The 20,458-nt window shown below is 48.4% G+C and overlaps 1 protein-coding gene across 6 annotated transcripts in view; it reads left to right on the top strand.

The window, feature by feature from the left end:
* The window catches only part of ACKR2 (atypical chemokine receptor 2), a 45,905-nt gene that overhangs the window by 17,091 nt on the left and 8,356 nt on the right, over positions 1 to 20,458 (top strand). Inside the window, exons 6-8 of one of the 6 annotated variants that reach the window (XM_081073075.1) lie at positions 4,293 to 4,591; positions 17,568 to 17,680; positions 18,721 to 18,858. The gene's annotated coding sequence lies outside the window, so the exon portion shown is untranslated. Of the gene's footprint in view, positions 1 to 4,289; positions 4,592 to 17,564; positions 17,681 to 18,720; positions 18,859 to 20,458 lie in introns of those variants that run through there. The other 5 variants (XM_081073074.1, XM_081073076.1, XM_081073077.1 and 2 more) reach the window with 5 other exon arrangements.

Below are 20,458 nucleotides of genomic sequence, written 5' to 3' on the forward strand. Positions count from 1 at the left end.
CGGTGGTATGTGAGTGGAGCATGTGCTCAGCCTGAGGCAGCCTATTTGGTTCTGCCCACCTCTCCTGGGACCCTCTGCCCTTTGGAACTGGAGGAGGCACAGTGGTCCTCTGTGGATCTCGGAGGTTCAGCGCCCGGATTTGGTTCAGCAGTATGCTCCCATTGACTTTCCCTAGGGGGGACAATCCTTGGACAGAGTATGTAGATAACTATCTTAACAGACCCCGAGACAAAGATTTAAGTGGAAATTTCAGTCTGAGCTACCGAAGTCCCCCCTTATCTCTGGAGGATATGTTCCAAGAACCCCCAGTGGATACCTGAAACCACAGATAGTACCAAACCCTTTCATCCATAGCTATGATAAAGTTTAATTTATAAATTGGTCACAGCAAGAGCTTAACAACAGTAACTAATCATCAAAGAGAACAATTATAACAATATACTGTACTAAATGTTATGTCACTGTGGTCCCAAAATATTGGACTGTCCTCACCCTTGTTGTGATGATGTGAGATGACACAGTGTCTGTGTGATGAGCTGGAGTGAGGTGAGTGACATAGGCAGTATGACATAGTGTTAGGGTTACCTGACTGCAGGTGCCGCGACACGGAGACAGGCGAGCTAATCACTAAGACGGCTGCTAAGTGACTAACAGGCAGGTAGCGTGTACGGCAGGGATACACTGGACAAAGGGATGACTGATGTTCGAGCTGGCATGGAGCAGGGTGGTGTGAGATTTCATCACGCTACTCAGAATGGCCCACAATTTAAAATTTATGAATTGTTTATTTCTGGAATTTACTATTTAATATTTTCGGACTGCAGTTGACCCGGGTAACTGAAACCGCAGAAAGGGAAACCGTGGATAAGGGGGGACTACTGTATAAGTCAAACAAGGCCAACTATTGGTAAGGTCATGTAGTTGAAGTAGTAGTTTATTTGGGAGATGAAGGAGACACAGGCAGGAGAGTGGGGAAGTGAGGCAGGGAAGGGAAGGCCCCTAGTACAGGATGTGTTACCAAACCAGTTAGCGTAGCTGGAGCCGAATCCCCCTGGAGAAATTCAAGGAGACAGTATAGAACACACACCTCAGAGTTATTCCACCTGAGGGGAATAACTGAGGCTGTTTTTTACCAGCTCACCCCAGTCTTTGGTGGAGGGCTCTTGACGGGGCGGGAGTGTTGTTTCCCAGGAACTTCTGGCATGCTGCATTGGTTGGGGGGTAAATCAGGCTTTGTTGGCCACAGCAAGCCCTCAGACAAAGCGGTGTAGGTTGTAAGTCAGCCTCAGGAGGGGAGGGCAGGGTATCGGAGGAGAACCAGCAGCACCTGCTGCGGAAGTTGTGCCCTGGATTCTGAAAGTGCTGCTAGCCCTTGGTCACAAACTTAAGTATGATCGGCTTTCTCTAGGACAATTTATTTTCTGCTTTGAGACCCAATCCTCAGGATATTGCAAAAATCAATCTCAGTCGCTGTGAGGGTCACCCCTTTCCTAAATTTGCATCAGTTCCAGGAGATTCATTCAGTCAGTGCCGAGGCCCAGGCCATCATTGTGCCACCCGGTTCTTGACGGCTCTGTCCATGTGGGCCTCCACTTGGACGTCATTTCCTGCCTCCCTGTTGGTCACCAGTTCCATCCCTCCACACTCAGTATGGTCCCCCAGCACTTTCACTCCTGGCCGTTCACTGAGGGCTTCATTTGGTTGCTTCTGTGCCAGGCTAAGGCATGGGATGGGGCTGCCTGTGGCCCTACTCACCTTAGATTCACCATGTGCCATATCTCTCTGTCCCTGGATCCCACAAATCCTAGGACTCCGGCCGGGAGGCACAGTCCAGGGTCTCTCTAATGTCTGTATTGACTTGCTTCCCTTAACCTCTCGTCTTCTTCCCAATCCGGTAATAATTTTTCAGTTTGATACAAGAGAGAGAACCTTGATGTCCTGAAACTCCTGTACTCAAAAGACAAAGAGAAATTCAAGAACCTTTCCTGAGATCAGACTGTTTGAGTGGAGGGAAGGTTAATATGGGGAACCATCAATTAAAAATTCAAAAATGCCTCACCGTGCATGACCAATGCAGTGCTATGACTTTCTTGTCCACAGACGCTCCCTCTACTTTGCTCTCTTTTTGCCCTTTATATTCGTTATAGTTTGTGTAATGGAGGAGGAAAAGTTGTCTTTTTCAACACGGCAGGGGTTCTTCACTTACAGGTCCATGATATAATTCGGAGAACCCTGAATTTAGGAAGAATTTTGCATTTTTATTTTCATTAACCTTTAACAAAATTAGCACCTCCTTCAATTATGAATGTAGGCAATAAAACACAGTAGTATTAGTAGGACCTCGTCACAGGTATCTTGAAATAGCATTTATACTCATCACTGCCATGGTAGTTATAAGACCCATTGCTAGATAATTTTAAATGTGTTAATAATGAAATGCATATATTCCTATATCATAAATGTGTTTTACAAATATTTCAATATTTCATAATATTTTTTAGCTTTTTATTTAAAAATAAAATTATCCTAATTATAGACATGCAATTGCAAGAAATAATACAGAGAGATCCTATATACATTTAACCCAGTTTCCCCCAATGGTATCATCTTGTAAAACTATAGCATAACACCACAACCAGGACATTCACACTGATGAAATCCATGGACCTTGTTCAGATCTCACCAGTTTTCTATGTGCTCATTTGTGTGCATATGTGTGTATTTACTTCCGCACAGTTTTATCACATGTGCGGATGTGTGTGACCACCAGAATAGTTTCATCACCACGAGGCTCCCTCATGCTATTAACATTATTCTTTTATAGCCAGACACTTCCTTCCCAGAGAGGGAAGAGGCTGGGGTTGGGCCAGGGGTGCCCTGAGGAAGGACGGCAAGGACTGGGTGTGCAGATGGGGGGGCGGGTGAAGGGGAGGAGAATGGGATGAAGGGTGTTCTGGGCGAAGGGAGGAAAACAGGGTGGGGATGGGGGGGAATCCACCAAAACAACACCAGGGATACAGGCAGCACAATCCAGACTGTGGGGAACTTTACATACAAGATAAACAACCAGTTTCTTCAATAAATAAGTTGGGAGGAAAAGCAACATGATGGAGGTGAAGAGGGACCCTACAGATTTTAAAAGATTTAAAGTATATATCAACCACTCACAGAGTGTGGACCCCATTTGGATCCTGATTAGAATAAACAAACTTAAGGGGAAAATGTATGAGGCCAGTGACTGGATAGTTGATGATATTAAGGAATTAGTGTTAACTTTTTTAGGTGTGACCATCTTTTAAAGGTACATACTCAGATATTTACAGATATGATATCTGGTATTTGCTTCAAAATCATATAGGAAGGGGTAAGTGGGTAGGAGTGTAGGTGCCAAAGATTGGCCACTAGTTGATAATTGTTGAAGCTGGATGAGGAGCACAAGGGAGTTCATTATATTATTCTGGCACTTTGGGGGGATATATGTCTGAAAATTGCCATAATCGACAACTTAATAAAACTACAGAACTTATCTGTTGAGGAGGGGGAATATCTGGATTTGGAAGAGAGGTGGAGTCAGCCAACTGGCTCCGCGTGGAGGATGGAAGTGGGGTAGTCAGGCCCCCTGGGCCAGGGACAGACACTTAGGGAGGGTCTCCTGGATGAACAGATGGGGTGGAAAGGTGAAGGAGAGGTCAGGTAAGGCTTCCAGTTCTCAGCTGTTGATTGGCAGTCAGCTTCTCAGTTTCCATGCCCTTGAAAGTGTTGAAAAGAATTTCGGAGAAACGAAATTGGCTACCGTAAGCTGGCAGCTCAGTCTGCCTCTGCCTTCCACCCACTTCCAGGCTCAGCTGTGAACACTCAAAGATTCATAAATAGCCAAAGTAAAACCAATGACTCATCGAAGTAGTAATTATTAAAAATGTATCGTGCACAACCAGAAAAGACAGTTTGCAAACCGGGAGCACTCAAACCAAAACATGGAACGAGGCTGAGGGGTGCGTTGTTCTAAAGCAGCTTATATGGTGAGAAAAGCAGTGACTTTCTCCCTTACAGTGATTGGCTGTAATATTAGAATTTTCTTAAATGACAGGGAATTGGTCAGTGGTCACCTCTTATCAACCTTAGGAAACAGTTCAAGTTTTGCTCATGATTTTCAGAGGCAAAAGCAAGAAATGACCAAGGTCAAGTTTATCTCCCAAAACGAGCTAAATTAAACTCTGCTTGTATGACAAAACTGATTTTGTCTGCTCAGGTCGTTTTCAAGGCTGGTCTCCGTCTGTTTTTTATTTTAGCAGCACCGGTTTCCAAAGCCCTCCACGATGTTGTCTTCTTTGCTTGGTACCTGCCTGAGGGGATGCCCAGCTGCTGTTGCTTGCCTTTCCTGACCTTGGGCTGACCGAGCATCCTAGTTTCCAGTCATTTGCTCCCAGAAGGATAGACGGCAGTCCTCCTGGGCCAAGTTCCAGAGCCAACAACAGGGTGTCACAGCCGGTGAAATATGGACATCATCAAGTCCAACAGTCTACAACCGCTCTCCGGTCAGGAAACTGGGCCCCAGAGGAGCCCCAGGGAGAGGAGTCTTTGTGTCCAAAAGGTACTGGGACAAGGCTTGGCTAGGAGTAGGTAATATGGGAAAGCTTTCTACATAGAAGCATGTGTTCACCCAACAGACTTTTATTGCGTGTCTACTGCTTGTCGAGTACTGAGGGATCCTCAGATGAGTAAGAAATAATTTCTTTCCTGGAATAGCTAACTAGATCTGAGTTGGAGGGGCTGGGGAGAAGGGAGGAGCAAAGAATTAAACAGAATATTCACACACTTGGTGGGCAAGAGAACCCTGGGATGGGGGTCAGAAAGTCTAGGTGGCTCCTATCAGCTGTGTGCTTCTGGGCAAGTGACTGTTCATCTCTGAGTCCTGGCAACCCTGTCTGCAAAATGGGTGTGATCACCTCAGCTTGGTCTGATCCACAGAGGAAACATCTGGAGATCTACTACATTACCTCTAACACGTGATATGTGGTAGAAACTATTTTGACAAATGAGTGAATATAGTGATTTCAAACCAATGTGTTTGTACCAAGGCAAAATGGTAAAGAGGTTACGTACCCCTTCCACCCCCTTAGCTGAAAGCAGCCCCGTGCCAAGGCTCTGCGTACCAGACCCTGGGCAGATGTACCGAGAGGCACATGTTGGGTGGCTGGAGGGGGCCGTCTGATGGGGGGGGGGTGGCACAGAAAGAGGAAATAGGAGAGGTGAGAGGAGCAACATTTCCTTCCTGCTCTGGGTCAGTGGACCATGATGAGAAGAAACTGGCCTGAGGTTCTGGCACAACAGCTCATCAATGTGAGTACGCATGGGCACTAACAGAACTTCTAAATTCAAGGGTGAGCTTGCGCTATAGAAATTCCAGCGTTAAGACCTTAGAGATGGACCAGACTGACCCTCTTGTGGGCTCAGCCCAGAAGGGGGTGAGCTTGGCCCAAGGAAGACCGAAATGAAGAGAGACAGAGAATGAGAAGGGAGCCAAACTGAGGCTCTTCCATCCAAAAACCACTTGGTCAAGTGCTGGGCTACGTCAGCACATCAGCCACCAGCCCTCCTGTCCCTGCTCTGTGTGGGTGGCATCAGGTACCCTGCCGGATGGACAAGGCCTCTGACCGTGAGGAATTAGCACTCTTGTCAGGAGACAAATTTGCCCCTGAACAGTAATTACTATACTGACTTGGGAAGCTCAGAGCAGGGCATTAGGGAGGCTTAGAGAGGCTGGGGGAGACTTGGGGGGCTTCAGCGAGAAGATGGGCCTGCAGCTGGTGAGAGGACAGGAAAGATCAGGCTGTAGGCAACATTTTCAGGTACAGTCAGTGCTTGGCTGGAGAGAGAAGCAGGTGTTTTGAAATGTGATGCCACGTTTTACGTTGTAGATGTGTCCAGCGTGTTAAAAATGTAAGTGTGTTATGAGTATGTCAGCATAGTGAAGATTTGAAGGCCTGTACTCTGAGGTTGAAACAGCACTGGGGCCTGTGATCCTGGCTGCCTGGCTTCCCAGCCTGGGTCCACTCCCTTCCCAGGGCAGACAGTCCTCACACATCTTAAAGAGGGCAAAGAAGATGTTGAGTTCAGAGCCTTCTCCCTTAAGTCTCCCTTTTCCTCAACTAGTTTTTCTTACTTCAGTGCACTGTCTGCTTTGGCTGCCCTTGGGCTGGGAGAGCTGGCCCTGTCCCCTGGGTGGGGAGCACTTCCTGTGAGGGAAAGAATTTGGTCAAGGGCTGTCCTGCTGTCGGCCACTTGGGCTCCTCAGCAACTGTCTCTGCAGCAAGGTGACAAGGTGCAGTCAACAAACAAAAACTCGACGTGAGGTTGTCTGGTGCTGATACGGGTGAAGTCAAGATTGGGTTGGATCTGTGGAGGGCAGGATGACTGATGGGAGAGCAGTGGGGGGGCTGGGCCTACCTGGCGAGGCTCAGTCTTTCCTGGAAGCCTCTGCCCCTGGAGTTAGACTGACTTCCCTTGACTGGAACCTGCCCAATTCCAGGAAAAGGCCCAGCCCTTGCTGAAAAGATGCCTCCGTAAGTTCCCGTGAAACCTGGCTGTCCATGCAAAGGCTGTAAGCTCCCCCCCACAACCTGCCCTGTATGCCAGGGAGTACATAGGTGTTTTTGATGAGCTGTGGCTGGAAAGTCAGCTTAACAGGAAGCAGATGGGTTGAGATTTCAAAAGAGGATGAGACAATCGGAACAGCAAAATAAATAATGATGATAATGGAATAAAATTAATACCCATGATTCTATACTGATGAGAGAGAGAGAGAGAGAGAGAGAGAGAGAGAGAGAGAGAGAGAGAGAGAGAGAGAGAGCAACTCTTTCTTACAGTAAAATTCCATTTCATAAATGTAGAAAGAATGATGGAAATAGAAAATCACCATTTGGCAAGTACCACAGTACTAATTGTCGCAAGTATCAACAACAGATGCTAAAATTAATGGGCAAAGTATAAGAAACAGGATATTTGCGTAGATTCAAATTACTTCCCCAGAAATGTTTATCAATTACAAATGAATAAATCCTAATGTCACAGTGGAAAAACCTGGTCGACACACCTTACCAAGTGGTCAAAATGAACATTGTCAGTGATGACCCATATTGAAATCATGTACCTCTGGTATGATGCACTGAGAAGGACACAGTATCGCGTCAGCAGTGTTTCTGCCCCAAATGTATGACCTCAATCCAATTATGAAGAAGCATCAAACCAAAATTTGAGGACACGCTATAGTTCTCTTCAAAACTGTCAAGGTCATGAAAGAGAGCAAGACTGAGGAACTATCCCTGATTGGAGAGATTAAGGAGACCCAACAACCAAATGCAATGAGGGATTCTGCTTCAGATCCTGGACATAAGCGGGACAATTGATGACATTCGAATGAGATGTGTACACAAGTCAATAGTATTGTGTCAGTGTTGATTTCCTGGCTCACGTCATTGCACTGTGGTTTGTAAGATGTTAGCCGTTGGGGAAGCTGGCTCCAGGTATACAGGAATTCTGTGTGCTAGTTCTGCAAGTCTAAAAATTATTTTAAAATAAAAAAGTTTTTAAAAGGGGGGAAGGGATGAGGAAGGAGCCCAGGTTCTAGAACTTAGTTGTTCCCCAGGATGGACCCAGGACTCTGGCTTTTGTTGGGCAGCTCCCTGGGCCTTCTTCTCCCTACTGGTAATATAGCATTTGGACTGGGGAGATTTGGAGACCCATCCACTTGGAAGGTCCCCTCCTCTTCTCTGTTGGAATGAGAACCCATCACAGGCATGGCCTCCACTCTGGGTGGCCTGTGGACCCCAGAGAAAGGCATATGTCTATGTCCATGTCCACCTGTCCAGGAGCGTGCAGCTCTCATCATGCCTGTCTGAGGGAGGCACCATCACCACCCCCAATACAATCTGAAAACCAAAGCTCAGAGAGGTAAAGCCACTATCTCTAGGTCACAGAGCAGGTACACACAGAGCCAGATTCAGGCTCGGTACCCAATGCCAGTACCTGTAACCACGTGGCATTATTTGATAACTGCGTGATTCAGGTAGAGGCAATGGGCGTTCACCAATCACTTGCTGTGTGTCAGGCTGGTGGTGTGGCTGGAGGTGAAGGTGGTTGAGACGTTCACCCTGGCCACAGGTGCTGTCCTGGTGGAATGGTACCCTCATGCTTCCCAGCATAAGTCAGGCAGTGTGTCACACACATACATTTGTCCATTGAGTCTGCTCTTGTCCAGCTCTGGGCTCAAGCTGGTGGTCAGGTAGGGTCCTTGCCCTGGGAGCTCCTGACTCAATAGGGGAGCAGACAAGTGAACAGGCAGGTGCCCTGCAGAGACACACACCGTGATGGAGAGGGCGGGGGAGAAGTGGGAGAGGGAAGATGGTTTAGAAAGTCTAGGAGATGAGAACATTGCTGACACACTGTGGATGAAGCAGACACCGCACTTCTTGAAGGGAGTTACGGTGGTCAATCAGCAAAGGATGGCTGTGGAAGGAACCTGCTGGGGTGACGGCCCGGAGCAGCGAAGCTGGAGGTTGAGGAGGCTGCCTGGGTAGGGTAAGCGAGAGCCTGTATGCTTGGACAGGGCTGGTTGTCAGTGCCTTGGCCCAACTGCTGGGAAATCGTTCCAGAGGTGTGGTTGGGACACCACATGTTTTCCTGAGTAATTACACTATTTTGGGTGGGGGTGCTCCTTGCTGGGTAGAGGGTGGTCATTTGAGCTTGACTCATTTTCAATGAGGGCGACGTCTGGTGGCTGTGCAGCTGAGGTTAGTCGGGGGCACATGCAGAGGGGTTACTTTTCAGCCTTAAACAGGATGTGTGTAGGACGCTGTCCAGAGAGGGGAAGTGCTTATAAAGAGAATCGCTCCCTCGGCACTTCCGTAAGGAGGAAGGACCCAGGCGAGGCTGCTCTCCTGCACACTGGGTGGTCACCCTGCAAGTGGGTCTGGCTCTGGTAGGTTGTGGCCACTCTCTGGCGGGAGTGGGGAGGGGTCTGCCCAGGGACTACAGGGAGAGATACAGGATCCAGGGGCCTAGAGAGGGGCAGGTGTGGGGAGAGGGAGGTGCTAACGGGTCAGTGGAGATTTCTCTCTACAACAACTGTTGTTGTTGAGTGTAAGGTGGTCTGCCAGTCCCTTCCCCACTTGACTCCAGCCTTGAGAGTCTGCTTTGTGGATTCTGAAAATCCCTGAGAGTTGGTTAACAGGTGTGACTGGGTGACCTCAGCCATTCCCTTTCTTTTCTGGGCCTCAGTTTCCTCAGCTGTACTATGATGGGAGATGGTCTTTAAGGGTCCCCCTTTCCAGGACTGACGTTCCCCAGCTCTGTGTTCTTTTGCACAATTCCACACTCTCTTTGTGCCCCTCATCATCTCTTATTACCACCTCCCCCAAGTTCTCAGCCCCCTCCTTCTGCCCCCAAACTCTTCCAGGATTCCCCCATATCCATCCCAGCCTGAGCCAAGTGTCATTTTAGGGCCTGGAAGGGAACCAATAGTTATAGGCCAGGCACTCATTTAATTATTATAAAAACTCCACGAAGGAGGCATTTCATAGGTGAGAAAACTAAAGCTCAGAGAGGTTAAGTAATGTTCCCAGGGTTATTCCGCCATTAAGGAGCAGACCAATCTGTTCTGTCTATTTTTCCACACTGTACCACGCTGAGTGTACCACCCTCTCCAGGCTGCCAGGGTGGTGGTGGTGTTTGATTTTGAAACAGCATAGCAATGAAACCCCAATGCAAGGAGCTCTAGTGGTGGAATTTCAGGCAACAACCACAAGCCAAAAAGGAAAAAAGCAGGAACAATTCAGGAAAGATGTGACAAATCACACTTTCTTTGGTGGCGGCAGCCTCTTGAAGGGTCCCACTCTAAAACAGCTTAACCAAAATATGCCTTGAGGGGAGGGACTGCCTTGTGACTCTCAACGTCACAGACATCCCCATTTTCCGATGATAAGAGCCAGGAAAACAATGAGTAATGTGGGGCCCAGGGAGTGTGGGGAGCAGGTGGGCCTCACATCTCCAGGGAGCAAGAGGTGGCATGCCAACCAGGAGGCTTCCAGGGGACCCTGCCCTGCTGGAGGCTGGACAAGGCCACGCTCTGTGATCAGACTCTGTGATTCTACAAATCCAGGGAGGTTTGGTGTAGCAGAAGGGCAGAAGGGCATGAAAACAGACAAGATGCACCGAAATGTTCCCAAGGGTTATTTAGTGGTAGGGGAAGGATTATGGGGCATTTTTTCCTTTTAGCCTCTTTTCTATTTTTTTTCTTGTATTTGCCCACTTGTCATTAAGCATATGTTACTGTTGTAATCAGGAAAAATACATGTTAAAAAACTAGAGAAAGTGGGACCGGCCTGATGGCTCAGGTGGTTGGAGTGCTGTGCTCCTAACGCTGAGGTCGCAGATTCGATTCCCACATGGGCCAGTGAGCTGCACCCTGTACAGCTAAGACTATGAACAACAGCTCTCCCTGGAGCTGGGCTGCCATAAGCAGCCGGAGGTTGGCGTGGGCTGCTGTGTGCTGCTGCGGGCTGCTGTGCTGCCACCATGAGTGGCCGGCAGCCGGCGAGAGCTGCCGTTGAGCTGCTGTGAGCAGCCGACCAACGACTGGAGACCGACTGTCTCAGCGGGGGGGAGCGCAAGGCTCATGATACCAGCCTGGGCCAGGGAGCTGTGTCCTACACAACTAGACTGAGAAACAATGGCTTGAACTGGGGGGAGGGGGAAGGCAGAAGAAAGGGGGGCAAAAAAGTAGAGAAAGAGAGAGTATTGTGTGCAGTGGTCCAGGACTCAGTGCTTAGGGCTCTGGGGTCAGCTCTGCCTGGCTTGTGGTGCAGCCCTGGGCTTCCTGTGAAACCAAGGAGGTGACATCTGCTGCCTCTCCAAAAGGAAGCCAGGAGGACTTTCAAGGACTGGGATATAAAAGAGTCTCAGGAAGCAGGGGCAGCGCCCTGTGCCTCCTGTAAATGTCAGGATGGTTACTATTGTTTTCATTGGCTTTTATGCATCACAATGAATCCGAATGAGATGCTTCCCATGGGGCACTACGCAGAGGGCAGCTGTGTGTCCTGTGAGTCAGAGGGAAGGGCTCAGCTCCCAGGGTGTGGTTCAGGACTCAGGTTCTGGAGGCGAAGGCAGGGACTGGATTTCCAATCCTGCAGTCCATTTGCTGTGTGTCCTTGGACACATTACTCCCCCTCTCTGAGCCTCAGTTCCTCATTTGTAAAATGGGAATAATAGTAGTTCTTGTCTCCTAAGGTTGTTGTGAGCAATAAGGACATTAATACATATCAAGCTTGGCAGAGGGGGACCACAACTGGCTTGTTATTTTCTTTGAGAGGTGATGTAACTTAGTGTTTAAGATCATGGACTCTGGCTTTCAGTTTCTGGCTCTACTCCTCACTTGCTCTGTGACATTGGGCCAGTTCCTTAACCTCTCTGTGCCTCAGTGTCCTCAGCTATAAAACAGGGAAAATAATAGTATTTAACATGTGCAAGGTAGATGTGAGGATAAGTAGATTACTGTGGGTAAAGCCCCCGCCCTGGCGTCCTAGCCAGCACACCCTCAGGGCTCCATGGTGTTAGCTGTTATGATGACTGCACCCGATTTAAGCCTCACCAAAGCCTTCACTGGAAATGCTATTTATTTTATGGATGAGAAAACAGGCTCATGGAAGTCAAGGGCTCCAGGATGGAAGCCCTGACTTTGTCTTGGGACTGGCAGGGCCTGAAGGTTTAAGCCCAAGGTCATCGCAAACTGAGTGGTGAAGTGGAGATGTGACTTCTGCCCCTTGAGTTAGTCATTCATGAGTTCTCTCGCCGCGTGCCATTCCGTGGCACTGCACTTCTTTACCCGTGTCTTTCTCGTGTGGCTCTCAGTTCCTTTTCCTGTGTTTTGTTCACACACCATCAGCCTCCCAACCAGCCTTCCCTTCGGGCATCCTGAGCGATGGCAGCGGGTCTCCTGTCACTTCTCCATCTCTGTCCCCACCCTTCACCCTGTGTGTTAATGAGCTAGCCCAGACTCTGGGCCTGGTTCAAAACCCAGCTCTGCTACTTATTAGCTGTGTGGCCTTGTGCAAGTTCCTTAGGCTCTCTGTGACTCAGTTTCCTCATATGTAAAATAGAGATCATAATAGTACCTGCCTCAGAGTGTTATTACAAGGATGAAATGAATTGATACATGTAAACTGCTGAGACCAGAGTGAGGCCCATAGTAAGTGCTTTGTAAATGGTGGATATTTTTATTATTGTTGCTGTAGTGGTGGTGGCTTTTATTGTTATTTACATAGTAGAGTTTAATATCTGGTGTTTTCCCAAAATCAGGAGGAGGAAAATAGAGGTCCCAACACTATTACCAGTTCCCCCAAAGGCAGGTTGTCTGCCATGTGTGCCCTAACCCCAGAGCGCTTCCCACAGCTGGGGACTGTGGGTGGAGTGAGTCACTTCGCAACCTTTGCCTCAAGTTTTCCAGCGGGGCTGGGATGCCAGAATTATAGGCAGAGGGGGACCCATCCCAGGCTGAGCCAGGGCCCTAGTCCCCCCCAGCAGTTAAGGGAGGGAGGGATTCGGGGTGATAACAAGGCACATCCCATAATGCCTAGTCCAGGGAGGCGACACCAGCTGGAGGTGGCACTTGAACGTGACTCAAGTGCAAACAGTGGAGGCTTTGGGCCAGTCACGCTCCATGGCCATGGGCTGTCAAGGCTGCTGGGACAGAGCTGGCCCAGGCTGAGGAAACAACTTGGAGGAGGGGGGGTTTGGGCTCAGCTGTGCCCTGGCTACCAGTGGGGGAGGCAGAAAGGCAGGCAAAGGAAAAATGAGATGAAAGAAGGGCGGGGGGAAGGTGACTGCTGATCAATTCCATTCACTTGTTGAATGCGTCTCAGATGCCAGGCCTGTGCTGGTGAGTTCCAACTGATACCGTGCAGAAGGCCTACATTCTGGGAGAGCGGTGGACTCCTGTGCAAAGGCCATCTGCCCATTCCTAGAATGGGCGGAAGGTTTTATAGGTACACAAGAACAAAGGAAAGGGGGAGTCGGTGAGGCAAGTCCCAGGGCTCACATGCTTCCTGGGGTCTGGTCTGTTTTAAGATAATGTTATCTCCAGACTGGCCATTGCGGCCTGGGGCTTTATGTGTCACCAGTAAATTCCAGTGTCCTGGTGCCTAAGGAGTAAGTTGCCCTTTTCAGGGTAGGATTCTGTTGATTCAATGGATTAACCAGGTCTGTGTAGCCTTAGGAAAGGGAACAAAACAGAGTTCTTAAGTCAATCAGTGAGGGGAGAAACAAAGAGAAAACAGCTGAATATCAGGGTGGATCAAACTGACAAGTGGCTAGACAGAAAGCTATGTGGTGAGTCAAACTGCTAACTAGCTAAGTCCAATTACATTATTGATTTTCCAAATGTCACCCTTACTTTCCCCCGTCACATGTTCCTTTCATTTCTATGAAATCAGTAAGGTTAGATTAGAGAGGAAACAAAACAACTATAGTATTTAAGACAATTTTTAAATTCAGGCATACGGGCCACGACCATTCTTGCTACTTCCTGCTGAGAGTGGGCATAGTCCCTGCCGGTGGGCACCCGAGTTCTTTGCTATTCAGTTAAGGTGGGGAGGGGGATATGGAGGAACCCCATGAGAACAAACCGGCCTCTTGGTCAAGCGGCTGCTGGATGACCATCTGTAGATGAAAACTGCTGTGTCCCAGATGATACAAGCTGTCTGTTTGAAGAGGAGCGTAAGGTCTTCAACTGACTCAGAGGAAAGGGGCGACAGGCCTCCTTTCTGGGGAGTCCTGCGGAGACTTGAATGAAACAGGTTTGATTCGAGGGAAGTGGACCCAGCCACTGACCCTCTGAAGCCCGACAACCGTTGGGGTGCTTGGGAAAAACTGTAAAGGGTCCCTTGCATTTAGGAGCTAACTGGTCTGTCAGAGACCCCCTCCCCCTCTGGGCTTCTAATAGTCCTTTGTCCCCTGGCTTTCCGGGGCTATAATGTCTGGAGGGGTCGGTCTGGGGGAGGTGCCGGTCCCCCATATTTCCTAAGTGCCTGCTGAGCCTCTCCCACGTTAACAACATAGGAAATAACAGAATTGAGGTCAGAATCCAAAGCAATGGGCAGGAATTAGAGCCAGGGCTTAGGTCTCCTGACAAAACTTTTCCAGAGTCCTTCTGAAGTCTGATTTGCTCGTTTTACACTTCCTCTAAGGGATAGGCCAATGGTAAGGAACAGGCTTGAGTATAAGCCCAAATTTAGGAGCTTTATTTACATCACCGAGGAGGTTTCAGAGGAAACAGGTCCAGAGTGAGCAGTCCAGACAGAATAAATGACTCCTACAATCAACCAGGAAATTAACAGGCTTACCAGCTATAGGGAAGAGGTTGAAGAAAATTCACCTTCATTGGTTTCTGTGAGCTTTTATCTATTAGCTTTTGTCTGTTCCTGTATGTGAGGTGATTTCTGTGCTGTGGTCAGGGGTTGAGTATATTCCCCCTTTGGTCTCATCCTCCCGAGCAGGGGAGATACTAGATAATGTTTGCTATTCTTTCTGTGCTGTGAGGTGATGGTTAGCTTAGGGTTAAAGAAATTCTTGATTAGGGGTTGAGAGAATTCCCTCTTTGTTCTGTCTGTTTTGTCCACATCAGCAGATGAAGTGAAAAAGTAGCTAAGTTATATCAGGACGACGTGACAGGCACGTTGCCAGGCTTTGGAAGACCTTGGGCTGATGGTCCCAAGCAAGAACAGTAGATATTGCTTGTCCGGATGAACTAGCCCTTCAACTGGATAAGTAATACATTTTCTTTTTTTTTTTTATCATTGACTGCCAGACCCTCCCGAACTGGCTATTCCTTGTGAGGGGTGGTAGGAACACAAAGCTTGGCTCTGGGCTACATCTAAAAAGATATACAAGATAGACCTCAGGTGGATTGAGATTGACTGATCGCTGTTTCAAGAGATGGCTATGCAGAAGATTTGCTATTTCAGGACTGCTTTTCAGGGTTGGATTGTTTCAGGATTGGATTGTTTTGGAGTAAGAGATCAGAATTTGCCTCAGTGGACAGTAGAGACTTCTTTTGTTGGTGAATTGTCATCATTCTAGCATCGTTGGGAATTTGTATGCAGGTTGCAGCTTGCAGAATCAGAAGACTTCCTAACTTCCAACAACACCACCACCAACAGCAGCAGCGTTCTTGGGAACTGGTGAGAAGTGGTGTGGGAGACGCCAGAGTTTCTCTCAGCTACAGACCTGGCAAGGCTTTGATTTATGACTTTTCCAGTGCTGTTCTCCCCCCTTACCCGCCCCCCGCCAGTTTGGTGAGCTTTGGGCATCTACTGTAATAGTCACTATCCTATAAAGCTTATTCCTGCTTTTGGATACTCCTTACTGATGTTATTTGTGTATTTAGCCAAGTGATTTTTGATCAATAGTAAACTTGTGTTGGGATCTCTTAAACGTATAGTATACTCCTTTCACATGACATTGTTATCAAGGTACATAGTTTAGTCTTCACCACCTTTCCTTTCTGTCATTAGCACATTCTAGTAATTGCCTTTGTCTTTTGCTGCTGCATATTGCTCAATAAATTGATTAGATATTAAATACACGCATTAATTAGCCCCACTCTAGCGTGTGTCCCTCCTCCTTCTTTTCCCTGCTCGTCATAACACCTGCCACATCAGGGTCACCCGCAGTTCTTCCCCTGTGATGAGACGGCCTCTTTTCTTCTGAGGAGCCACTGGGCAGTCAATCACAGCCTTTGTGGGGAAGGAGTTGGTCCCCACTCCCCTCAGAGCAGAGGACAATCCCTCTTTCAGTGCCCTTGTAGTTTGCACAGGGGCCACGGCTGCTTTGGAGGCTGAGGACACTCCTCACTCCAGTGGTCCGGGCTTCCACCTCCAAAGCAGACTCTTTTTTCTCTTCTGGAGCTGTCGGGCTGACTCCAAGGTGGCCCTGGCCTTGGCCTGCCTATTAACTGCAGCCCCAAATCTGGCCTGCCTCTGGCCTCATCTACAGTCTCCCTGCTTCTTTCCTCGTTTTCCTTATCTCAGTTGTTAAAGACATTTAAACAAACTCCCTGGCCTTCTCTAGGATCGGAACCTCCTTATCAGGGATGTAACGGTGGGCCAGAGCCATTATACTATTCAGTCAGGAAAGGGAAAACATTAGGCTTAGCTTCCTTCCATTGGCCTATCCCTTAGAGGAAGTGTAAAACGAGCAAATCAGACTTCAGAAGGACTCTGGAAAAGTTTTGTCAGCAGACCTAAGCCCTGGCTCTAATTCCTGCCCATTGCTTTGGATTCTGACCTCAATTCTGTTATTTCCTATGTTGTTAACGTGGGAGAGGCTCAGCAGGCACTTAGGAAATATGGGGGACCGGCACCTCCCCCAGACCGACCCCTCCAGACATTATAGCCCCGGAAAGCCAGGGGACCAAGGACTATTAGAAGCCCAGAGGGGGAGGGGGTCTCTGACAGACCAGTTAGCTCCCAAATGCAAGGGACCCTTTACAGTTTTTCCCAAGCACCCCAACGGTTGTCGGGCTTCAGAGGGTCAGTGGCTGGGTCCACTTCCCTCGAATCAAACCTGTTTCATTCAAGTCTCCGCAGGACTCCCCAGAAAGGAGGCCTGTCGCCCCTTTCCTCTGAGTCAGTTGAAGACCTTACGCTCCTCTTCAAACAGACAGCTTGTATCATCTGGGACACAGCAGTGTTCATCTACAGATGGTCATCCAGCAGCCGCTTGACCAAGAGGCCGGTTTGTTCTCATGCGGTTCCTCCATATCCCCCTCCCCACCTTAACTGAATAGCAAAGAACTCGGGTGCCCACCGGCAGGGACTATGCCCACTCTCAGCAGGAAGTAGCAAGAATGGTCGTGGCCCGTATCCCTGAATTTAAAAATTGTCTTAAATACTATAGTTGTTTTGTTTCCTCTCTAATCTAACCTTACTGATTTCATAGAAATGAAAGGAACATATGACGGGGGAAAGTAAGGGTGACATTTGGTAAATCAATAATGTAATTGGACTTAGCTAGTTAGCAGTTTGACTCACCACATAGCTTTCTGTCTAGCCACTTGTCAGTTTGATCCACCCTGATATTCAGCTGTTTTCTCTTTGTTTCTCCCCTCACTGATTGACTTAAGAACTCTGTTTTGTTCCCTTTCCTAAGGCTACACAGACCTGGTTAATCCATTGAATCAACAGAATCCTACCCTGAAAAGGGCAACTTACTCCTCAGGCACCAGGACACTGGAATTTACTGGTGACACATAAAGCCCCAGGCCGCAATGGCCAGTCTGGAGATAACATTATCTTAAAACAGACCAGACCCCAGGAAGCATGTGAGCCCTGGGACTTGCCTCACCAACTCCCCCTTTCCTTTGTTCTTGTGAACCTATAAAACCTTCCGCCCATTCTAGGAATGGGCAGATGGCCTTTGCACAGGAGTCCACCGCTCTCCCAGAATGTCAGCATTATGAATAAATCTGCTTTTCTTTCTACCAACCATGATTCTCAATATTTAACTTTTTCAAGCAGCTGGCAGTTCGACCTTAGCACGGTAATCACAACGTCTGGGAAAACGCAGTGTGGCACAGGAGGCAAGTGGATTATCACGAGGTGACTCTACTTCCAGGAGGTGAACACTGAAGGTAAGGACCTGCTGTGAGTGCTTGCCGGGCTGGGAGAGGGGTTGCACCAGGCCAGTGGTCTGGACAGGCTTCTGGGAGGGGACAGTGTAGGTTACATTTTACAGGATATGATTGTTAAGTTGTAAGGAAGCCAGCAATGATTGTCCACTAGAAGTGACCTCAAATGTTAGTCTTGGTTTTATATTTTGAAAGCTAGTGTGGCCTCTTGGAGTCACAGTTGATCTTGTTTATTTGTTCACTGGTCTCAGCTACACTGTTGGCAGCACACCCAGCATGGGAGTGCCATGGACACCTGAGAGGGGACCTACACGTGACCCTGTCCTCAGGGGCTCTTGGCTGAGGAGGAGGGCAGCTGTGGGATTGATGTGGAAGGTAGAAGAGGGAAGGTGGCGGGAGACACAGACAGGGAGACAGTGAGACAGTCAGGGTTTGGTCAAGCTCCACGAGGCACTGATCAGGGTTATACAGGTAAAGGTTTAACAACCAGCTGTCAGTGCTAGGGAGTTGGGGGGGCACACCGGAGTGGGGGGGCTCTAGTTTGTAGCATTTGCTATGGTGTAAACATTCCCACCATGACCAATTTCAAGCTACCAGCTAAACCTCTCTGAATTCGTTGACTCCATGACTGCCAAATGCCTCCCAGATATTGCACAACTGGCTCCACAAGCTTGTAGGAGCTGGCTCCAGCTCATGACTGACTTTGAATCTTTCCTGCCACTTGTTGCTGAGGCCGGAAGTCCCACTGTCAGAGGCTCATCTTTTAAACTCAAGTTTGGTCCATGTTGAGAAGGGGAGCTGGGGAGAAAGGGTCACCAGTTCTACATTGTGTTGTCAGAGCCATCAATCCTGGCAGTCATTTGCTAATGTGAAGCTGTGGACAACTGGGCTTCATGTCTCCAAACCTCAGTATCCTCATCCGGAAAATGGGATCATAATAGTACTGCTTCCCAGAATATATGGAGAGGATTAAATGAGAAAATTGTACGTGAGTGTTCGGCTCATAGAAGGAGCTCAGCTAACATGGCTGCCTTCCTGTCTAGATGGATGTAGCCATATCCTCTCATTGCCTCAACTGAGACTTCTGTGAGAGGCCTTGGGAGGTGAGCCCTGGATCCTCAGGAGGAGACATTACTCTTCAGCCAGAGATTCTTGCTAAGTCAAAGCTGGAGCCAGCCTAGGTAAGCAGCCTCGGGAAGTCACCACAAGGATGATGTAACTGCCCTATGGATAACCTGTGGTTTGCCATTGGGCTTCATTGTAGGGGAATCCCAGCTGACCTTGCCCTTGATATCCCTCCGTTTTAAAGCCTGCCTCTCTATATAGTTCTCTGGATTCCCCAAAAGTTCCTTTGCAGAGCTTTGTCTGGGGTTGCCTTACCACCTGCTGATTCATACTACGATAGGAATAACCCCATTCATTCCTCTCAAAGTGTTGCTGGATAAATGAAATGAATTCAGGCAATAAGGACAAACAGAACAGGCTAGAGGGACAGTTAGGGATGGGGTAACAGACCTGAAGGGCAGCCAATAAAATGAGGTTCATGACTCAGTACAACAACTGACTCCTCACTGTATGCTTTGCACAAGTTTTCCCCGTCTTTGAGCCTCAGTTTCCCCACCTATAAGTTGAAGAAGGTAGACGTGATGCACTCCTGCTCCCTCAGCCTGAGATTTTGAAGGTGAACACAAATTTATTATCTTCGTGTTCTAGAAAGAAGTCTAAAATGGGCCAATAGGGATGCGTTCCTTCTGGAGGGTCAGGGAAGAATCTGTTTCTCGCCTCTTGAAGCCTCTAGAGAATGTCTGTACTCATTGTCCTGTAACTGCATTACTCTGACTTTTGTTTCCATTGTCACATCTTCTCTGATTCAGACACTCCTGCCTCCTCCTTATAAGGACCCTTGTGATTACATTGGGCCCACCTGGGTCATCCAGGATATCCTCCCCATCTCAAGATCCTTAAACTGAAACCTCTGTGAAATCCCTTTGATATATAAAGTGACATATTCATAGGTTTCAGGGATTAGGGTGTGGATATTTTTGGGAGGCCATTATCTGCTAACCACGGGGAGGCTGCGTTTTGCAAAGAGGAACAAATGGGAATCTACAGAGGCGAGACCAGCCAATGAGGGCAGTATCCTGGGCCACTGAGACCTCCTGAGCCCAAATCACACCTCTCTCAGGTGGCCCCTTTAGGTAACTGCTGGAGGTGTCAGCACAGAAGCCAAGGAGGAGATGGGACTGGGAACAAGGCACTGTTCCTGGAATCTGAAGACCCAGGGTTCAGATGCAGCTCAGCCAGTGACTTTCCATGTGATTGAGAAAAAGTTACTTTGCCCCTGGGTCAAATGGGCCTGGCAGGTTATTGCTGGTTTGCCTTACGGGATTACCACAGTGGCTATGAAGGGGCCTGGCCAATTGTCATGTGCACATGGGGGTGCTGATGGCTGTTGTCATTATTGGTACTATGGGTGAAAGTGATGGGAGGGGCCAGTGGCCTCAGAGATCAAGAGGATCTGGAGAGCAGCCCAGAGTGAAAGATCAGGAGGCCAGAGGACCTGAGAGGAAAGGCGACAGAGTGTCCAGGTGGTGGGAACGATGTAAAGGTGGCGGGGTCCAACCTGGGGCTTGCTGACCCTGATATCTTGCTTTGATCAATGCCGTCATCAGACTGGGTTGTTTGTTAAAGCAAAAGTCAAGGATTTTGTGAAACCAGGTCAGGATCAAATTCAATGCTGACAGACCAGAATTGCTGGTGTTTAATTAGTGGCAACTCCTT

Source organism: Rhinolophus hipposideros (genome assembly GCF_964194185.1).
Source record: "Rhinolophus hipposideros genome assembly, chromosome: 14".
Classification (NCBI taxonomy): Eukaryota; Metazoa; Chordata; class Mammalia; order Chiroptera; family Rhinolophidae; genus Rhinolophus; species Rhinolophus hipposideros.